Source organism: Arachis hypogaea, chromosome 20, assembly GCF_003086295.3.
Source record: "Arachis hypogaea cultivar Tifrunner chromosome 20, arahy.Tifrunner.gnm2.J5K5, whole genome shotgun sequence".
NCBI lineage: Eukaryota > Viridiplantae > Streptophyta > Magnoliopsida > Fabales > Fabaceae > Arachis > Arachis hypogaea.
Genome location: NC_092055.1, coordinates 52,874,035 through 52,882,124, shown reverse-complemented (window position 1 = coordinate 52,882,124; position 8,090 = coordinate 52,874,035). Strand labels below are relative to the sequence as shown.

The 8,090-nt window shown below is 40.7% G+C and overlaps 2 non-coding genes across 2 annotated transcripts; both read left to right on the top strand.

Moving 5' to 3' along the window:
• The first annotated feature begins 1,414 nt into the window (after positions 1–1,414).
• On the top strand, positions 1,415–1,521 carry LOC112788151 (small nucleolar RNA R71). The gene has a single exon (XR_003195529.1). It is a non-coding gene; the product is annotated as a small nucleolar RNA R71 (small nucleolar RNA).
• A 6,196-nt stretch (positions 1,522–7,717) lies between these two features.
• On the top strand, positions 7,718–7,824 carry LOC112787063 (small nucleolar RNA R71). Its single transcript, XR_003194499.1, has one exon. It is a non-coding gene; the product is annotated as a small nucleolar RNA R71 (small nucleolar RNA).
• Positions 7,825–8,090: the final 266 nt, after the last annotated feature.

Here is an 8,090-nt window from a genome sequence, read left to right as displayed (position 1 = left end):
GAGTTTTGTCTGCCAGCCTTATGACTACATCTGTGGGCATTATCTTATTGATCTTCAGCCTCTTCACTAGGGATAAGGGCATTAAGTTGATGCTTGCTCCCAAATTGCAGAGTGCTTTATCAAACATTGTTTCTCCTATGGCACAGAGGACATGAAAACTCCCTGGATCTTTTCTTTTCGTAGGCAACTGTGGTTGAATGAGGGCACTGCACTCCTTGTTCATCACTATAGTTTGGTCTCCCTTGAGTGAGCTTTTCCTGGGAAGCAGCTCCTTCATATACTTGATGTATGCAGGCATTTGTTGAATAGTCTTGATGAATGGTATGTTGACATGCAGAGATGCAAACAAATCTAGAAATCTTGAGTATATTCTCTTCTCTACATAACCATTGAGCAGTTGGGGAAATGGTGCATAGAGTCTCAGTAGCTCCTGTTGTGAGATTTCTGGTTCTTGATGATCTTTTTCCTTCTCTCTACTGAGGTATCTTCAGGTTGTTCTGACAGTTTGCTTGGCTTGTCCTCAGTCTCCTTATCACTTATAGTGACCATCTTGCGATCTTCCCATCTTACTTTCTTTGTTTCACCTCTCGGATTCTTCTCTGTGTCACTTGGGAATCCATCTGTGGGTTTGGGAATTTGCTCAGAGAGATACCCCACTTGAGATTCCAACCTCTTGATTGTGTCTCCCTGGTTCTTGAAACTGGCTCGCACTTCCTCCTTGAACACCTTGTTATCTTGAATCTCCTTGCCTATGCCTTCAAGTAGATTCTCAATCCTTGAGAGTCTGTCATCAAATGATTGTAGATCGTGATTAGAAGTGGAAGGATGAGGTAAGTTATTTTGGTTTTGATGTGGATGTGGAGAGGTGTTGTTATTGGGGTGTTGATATAGTCTAGATGTGAAATGTTGGTGGCTTGCATTGTTGGGATTTGGGCGTCTTTGATCAAGGCTTTGGTCTTGTTGATTTCCCCATCCAAAGTTTGGGTGATTCCTCCATCCAGGGTTGTAGGTCTTGGAGTATGGATCATGGTTTTGCCTAGGTGAATTCCCAATGTAGTTGACTTGCTCCTGACTTCCCTCTGCTTCTTCATTCATTCCTTCTTGGGTTGTTGATGAAGTGGAGATTGCTGCTACTTCGTTCCTCTCCATCTTCTTGGTGAGGTCAGCCAGCTGCTGGGTAATGAGCTTGTTTTGGGCCAGCAGAGCATCTACATTGTTTAGCTCCATCACTCCTCTCGTGTTCCCTCTTTCGGAAGCATAAAAGTAGTCATTCTCTGCTACAGTTTCAATGACATCTATGGCTTTCTCAATGGTCTTCTTCTTGTTCAAAGATCCTCTGGATGAATGGTCTACTGCCTTCTTTGATTCATATGACAGGCCTTCATAGAAAATGTGCAGCTGCACCCATTCGTTGAACATATCTGGTGGGCACCTCCTTGTTAGGTCCTTAAACCTCTCCCATGCTTCATAAAGAGTCTCACCATCTTGTTGCCTGAAAGTTTAGACGTCAGCTCTCAGCCTATTGATTCGTTGAGAGGGGTAAAATCTTGCTAAGAATTTGTTCACCACATCCTCCCAGATTGTCAAGCTCTCCTTTGGGAAAGACTCCAACCACTTGGCTGCCTTATCCTTGAGTGAGAATGGAAATAAGAGTAGTCTATAGGCGTCAGGATGAACACCATTAGACTTCACTGTGACACATATTCTCAAGAAGGTGGTTAGATGTTGATTGGGGTCTTCTTGGACACTTCCTCCGAACGAACAGTTGTTCTGAACAAGAGTGATGAGTTGTGGCTTCAGTTCAAAATTGTTGGCGTGGATGGTTGGCTTTTGAATGCTACTTCCACAGTTTCCTGGGTTTGGATTGATGTAAGAGCCTAAAACTCTTCTATCCTCCCCAACATGATTTGCTCGACCTCTTCCGCCATGGTTGTGAGTCTCTTCTTCATGATGGTTTTCCATGTTGTCTTCCATGTTTGGTTCAAAGTATTCCTCCTCTTCCTCAGCACCAGCTACTCTTTTTCCTCTTGCTTCCCTTCTTAATCTCAAGAAGGTCCTCTCAGGTTCAGAATCAAAGGAAGTTGAAGCCCCGCTTCTTCTCCCTGTCATACAACCAACAAGTACAAGCAAGGAAAATAGATGCAGAAAGTATTTCTGTCAGAATTACTGTTAGTGTGAGTGATGCAATATATCAAACAGCTAGTGGGTTAGTGAAATGAATTGTAAAAAACAAAGAAAAAGTAGGGGGAAGGGAAGAAATTAACTAAATTAGAAAGTAAATTACTCAAACAGAAAATTAAATCAAACAAAAATAAAATGCTCAATCTAGTTATCTTCCAATTTAATCATTGTTGATACACAATCAATCCCCGGCAACGGCGCCATAAACTTGATGCATGGAGAACTTGTCTCATAACAAATTTCCTTCGGAAAGTGTACCGAATTTGTCGTCAAGTAAAAACTCACAATAGAGTGAGGTCGAATCCCACAGGGATTGATTGATCAAGCAACTTTAATTAGAGGAATGTTCTAGTTGAGCGAATCAGAATTTGAGTTGAGAATTGCAGAAAATTAAATGGCGGGAAAGTAAATAACAGAAAAGTAAATGCTAGAAATAAAGAGCTAAATGTAGATGACGAAAAGTAAATTGCAGAATCTTAAATGGGAATGGGGAAATTGCTCGTTAAAGTAAATGACAGAAATTAAAGAGAATGGGTAAGATCAGAAATGGGGAGTTCATTAGGCTCAGGAGATGTTGCATTCTCCAGATCAATTTCATTTTCATCTCTTCCTCAATCAATGCACTCATTAATCTCCTTGGCAATCTTAAGTGATCGAATTACAAGCTTGTAATTCAATCTCTCAAATCTTGATCAATAGCCAATTCCTTGGTCAATTGCTCATGAGAAGAGATAAAGTATGGTCACTGATTATACCACATGCTTTTCCCAAATCAAGTGTTGAGAGAATTATAGTCACATATCCATCCAAACCCAATTTGGTCCAGCATGAGAAAGCATTTCTAGCATGATCTCTTCATTCCTCTTTCAAGGTTCAGAAGAGATCCAAGTATGAATAGCTTCTTTTCCAAGATAACTACCCAATTGGATGAAGATCGAAAGCTTTCAAGTAAAATCAAGAGAAAAGATAGAAGAAGAATAATGAAAACTAGTATTTATCCATCAAATTACAACAGAGCTCCCTAACCCAATGAAAGGGGTTTAGTTGTTCATAGCTCTGGAAAATGAAAACAAAGATGGAGAATACATTATGAAACTAGAAGTGCAGAGAATGTAAAATACAGAGAGTAGTTCTATGCCAAGAGGCTCCCTATAATTTCCAACTCTAATTTAATTCAAAGCTACTCCTATATATACTACTCTTCTGTTCTTCTAGTAGGCTCTTCAAGTCTTGGGTATGGGCCTTTGGATCTTGAGTTTGAAGCACTTCTTTTCTTCATTGGGCTTGGCTTTACTTGCAGAGAGAAAGTGTGAAGTGGGCAGAGACTTTAGCTCAGGGCGTCAGTGGTGTTAACGTTCAGTGAAAATATGGGTTCGAGAACGTTAGTGACAATCACCTTTTTCACTAACGTTCCTCACCAAAGTAAGAGCCACGTTAACTTCAACGTTAGTGGCACAAACGTTGCCACTAACGTTGCCTCTATGCCCTTCGCACACGTTACTGGGACTTACCTTTCCCAGTAACGTTGAGAAGTCTCCCCCTTCCTTACGTTAGAGTTCACGTTAACTTAGTTAATGTGGCTCTTTTAACGTAGGCTTTCCAACCTTCGAGAACGTTAGTGACACTTACCATTGTCACTAACGTTCCAATGTGCCCCTATTTCTCACGTTAGAGTCCACGTTAACTAGGTTAACGTGGCTTCTAACGTGGCCATGCTAGCCATCTCCAACATTAGTGACAAAGTTGAGTGTCACTAACGTTGGCTCAACATTCCCTTATCCACGTTAGCTTCCACGTTAACTAAGTTAACGTGGGAGTTAACGTGGCTCATAGTGGCTTGTGTGGGCTCATTCCAATGTTAGTGACAATGTTGGGTGTCACTAACGTTAGCGATCACCTCCCTTCTTCACGTTAACTTCCACATTAACTAAGTTAACGTGGGAGTTAACGTGGCTTATTGGGGCTTGTGTGGGTTCCTTCCAACGTTAGTGACAATGTTTGGTGTTGATGACATGCCACCATGTCATGTTTTTCTATGCTTTTTCCTTTGTTTTCAATAGGTTTTATGCACTTTCTTAAGCCATAAGCAAGCCAATTAGGTAGATTTCCATGTTTCCTTTGATTCAATCAACCATGGATGAATTAATGCACTTTCATGAGATTTTGTGCTATAATTGTCATATATTATGAAAGAAACACAATCTTATGATTTGGGGCATAGCTTTGATTGTTTTGATTGATTGATGATAGGTGAAAAGAGTTTTGAAGACGGTTGAAGGAAGAAGGAATGGCTAGGAGCAAGAGAGAACAAAAAGTTTGAGCCAAAGTTTGCCTCAAACTTTTGCTCAAACTTTTTGTAGAGTTGAAAACATCCCAGAGGAAAAAAGCTTGAGCCAGAGTTTGCCTCAAACTTTAGCTCAAACTTTTGGGAGAAAAGCTTGAGCCAACGTTTGTCTCAAACTTTTTGGCAAACGTTGGCACCACAAAACAAACACCCTGGAGGAAAAAGCTTGCGCCAACGTTTGCCTCAAGCTTTTTGGCAAACGTTGGCGCCACACACCACAACAGCCTGAAGGGGTATACTTCCAACAAAAATAACTTGAGCTACAGAGCTCCAAATGAGGTGATTCAAAAAGCAATGGAAAGTAGGAATCGAGAACTTTCCAAGCATATATGGCACTGCATGGTGGACACTAAAATTGAGGGAGAAAACTGCCCCGAAATGTGCATAAACGAAAATGGTGGCAACTTGCAGTGAGGCCAACTGACCTCTGCACCTTCGACGGAGTATAACTCGAGCTGTGGAACTCCAAATGATGCGCTTCCAACGGCATTGGAAAGTAGACATTCAGGGCTTTCCAAAAATGTATAATAGTATGGGGTGGACAATGTGTTTGAGTCTCCAAAATCTGGCGTTTTCAACCACGTTTGAGGCAAACGTCGCCTCAAACGCTGCACACCAAAGCCAGCGACCTTGTCCTCTTCAAAGGAGCATAACTTGAGTTGTAGATGTCCAATTGAGGTGATTCCAAGTGGGTTAGAAAGCTGACATTCAGCGCTTTCCAACCATATATAATAGTCTATAGTTGGCATAAAATTGGCAACATTGACAAGAGGACAAAGTAGCGCCACAAGACATGCAAGGGAGGATCCACGTTTGAGCTAAAGTTTGACCTCAAACTTTAAGCCAAACGTGGATGACAGCAAAAAGAGCCAGCTGCTACAAAAAGCTTGAGTCAAAGTTTGCCTCAAACTTTGACTCAAACTTTTTTTGGTTCATGGTCCGGTTCAAAGCTTAAATATTTCCCAAGGTCAAGAGCAATCAACAGAGGCTATTTTCAACCCAATTCCATCAAGGCCAAAAGCCCAATTGACATCACTCAAAGGCACAAGAAACAATTTGATTAGGAATTTCATTTTCTTTGTAATTTGCTTTTCAATTTCATTTTCATTTGTCATGTTTGTAAAAGCCTATAAAAAGGCATCATTTTCATTTTAGAAGGGGAGCCGAGGAGAGAGAAGGGAGGGTGACTCCACTAGAGAGCTCTCTGTCTGAATTTTCATTTTCTGTTTTGAATCTTGAATTGAGATTGGAAGGAATTCTGTTTTCATTCTCTATTTGCAACTTCTCTTTACTTCTTCTGCAATCTTTCTTTTAATTCTCTGCAACTTTTCTCTTGTTGGATCAAGGAAGGATCCACTCCTGAGATCTTCATCATCCTTTTCTAAATTGCTGCAAATTAAGCACAGTCACTTTCTGTTTTTAATTCTTCAAGCACTTCTGTTTAAAATCTGCTGCATTTGATTTCACATTTTGATTCTTGGATTGATTTCTCTCTGATCTCCTTGTTCCCAATTTACTTTCCAACACTTTTGTTCCTCTGCACTTTACATTTGAGTTGTTGTGATCTTGATTTATTCTTCCTGCAATTTAACTTTCCAGTTACTTGATCTACTGCTCTCTTTAATTTTCAGCACCCACTCCCCTTTAATTTCATGCAATTTTACATTTCTTGCAATTTAAGATTCTTACAATTTACATTTCTTGCCCCTTAAGTTACTTGCCAATTTACATTCTGCAACTTTAAATTCATTGTCCTTTACTTCCTGTTGGTTACAATTTCACCCAATCTCACTTAAATGTTAGCTTGACTAAACTAATCACCCACTAAAGTTGCTTGATCCATCAATCCCTGTGGGATCGACCTCACTCCCGTGAGTTTTATTACTTGATGCGACCCGATACACTTGCCGGTTAGTTTTGTGTGTTTGGGATTCGTTTTTTGTTTTCCGAAAAAACACCATCAGGTGTCACTAACGTTGTCGACCACCTTGTTTCTTCACGTTAACTTCCACGTTAACTAGGTTAACGTGGGAGTTAACGTGGCTTATTGTGACTTGGCCAATGTTAGTGATAAAGTTGAATGTCACTAACGTTGGCTTCCCCTTTACTTCTCAACGTTAGAGGCCACGTTAACTAAGTTAACATGGCAACTAACATGGCCACTTATGAGCTTGGTCCAACGTTAGTGATAATGTTAAGTGTCACTAACGTTGGCTCCATTTCCTTTCTTCCACGTTAGAATTCACGTTAACTTAGTTAACGTGACTCTTAACGTGGGCGATGATGGCTTCGAGAGCGTTATTGGCAATTGCTTTTCTCATTAACTTTGCAAGTTACTCCCATTCCACGTTAGTGTTAACGTTAGTGTAACTAACGTAGCCACTAATGTGGTTCTTCTTTGCTTCCTTTGTCCTGAAATCAAGCAATAAAGTGCATCAAAGTTCTAATCCAAGTCATGGGAAATGCAACATCCAATTTGTCATTAAATTCATGCAAAATCCTCATGAAATCATGTAAGGTGCACAATGTATGCTCGAATCAAGATGTAAGTGAATATCTACCCAAAACTAGCTTATTTCCTAAGGAAATGCATGAAACTACCCTAAAAACAGTAAAGAAAAGGTTAGTGAAACTGGCCAAAATGCCCTGGCATCATGTTGATATGATCTCTGTGTGGAATGTTGGTGAGCTGCATTGTTGTTGGGGTTGTGGCGTCTCTGATCTTGGCCTTGGTCTTGTTGATTTTCCTAACCAAAGTTTGGGTGGTTCCTCCAACCAGGATTGTAAGTCTTGGAGTATAGGTCATGGTTCTGCCTAGGTGGATTTCCAATGTAGTTGGCTTGTTCCTGATCACCTTCTGCTTCTTCATTCACTCCTTCTTGAGCTGCTGTTGAGGTGGGGATTACTGCTACTTGACTCCTCTCCATCTTCTTGGTAAGGTCAGCCAGCTGCTTGGTGATTATCTTGTTTTGAGCTAGCAGTGCATCCACATTGTTTAGCTCCATTACTCCTCTAGTCTTGCCCCTTTCAGAAGCATAGAAGTAGTCATTATCAGCTACAGTCACAATGACATCTATGGCTTTTCCAATGGTCTTCTTCTTGTTCAGAGATCCCCCAAATGAGTAGTCTACTGCCTTCTTTGATTCATAAGAAAGACCTTCATAGAAAATGTGTAACTGCACCCATTCATTGAACATATCTGGTGGGCACCTTCTTGTCAGATCCTTAAACCTTTCCCATGCTTCATATAGAGTCTCACCATCTTGTTGCCTGAAAATTTGAACCTCAGCTCTCAACCTGTTGATTCTTTGAGGAGGATAGAATCTCGCCAAGAATTTGTTCACCACATCTTCCCAAGTTGTTAAGCTCTCTTTCGGGAAGGATTCCAGCCATTTAGATGCCTTGTCCTTGAGTGAGAAGGGGAATAGAAGCAGTCTATAGGTGTTAGGATGAACACTATTAGACTTCACAGTATCACATATCCACAGGAAGGTGGTTAAATGTTGATTGGGATCTTCTTGAACACATCCTTCGAATGAACAGTTGTTCTGAACAAGGGTGATGA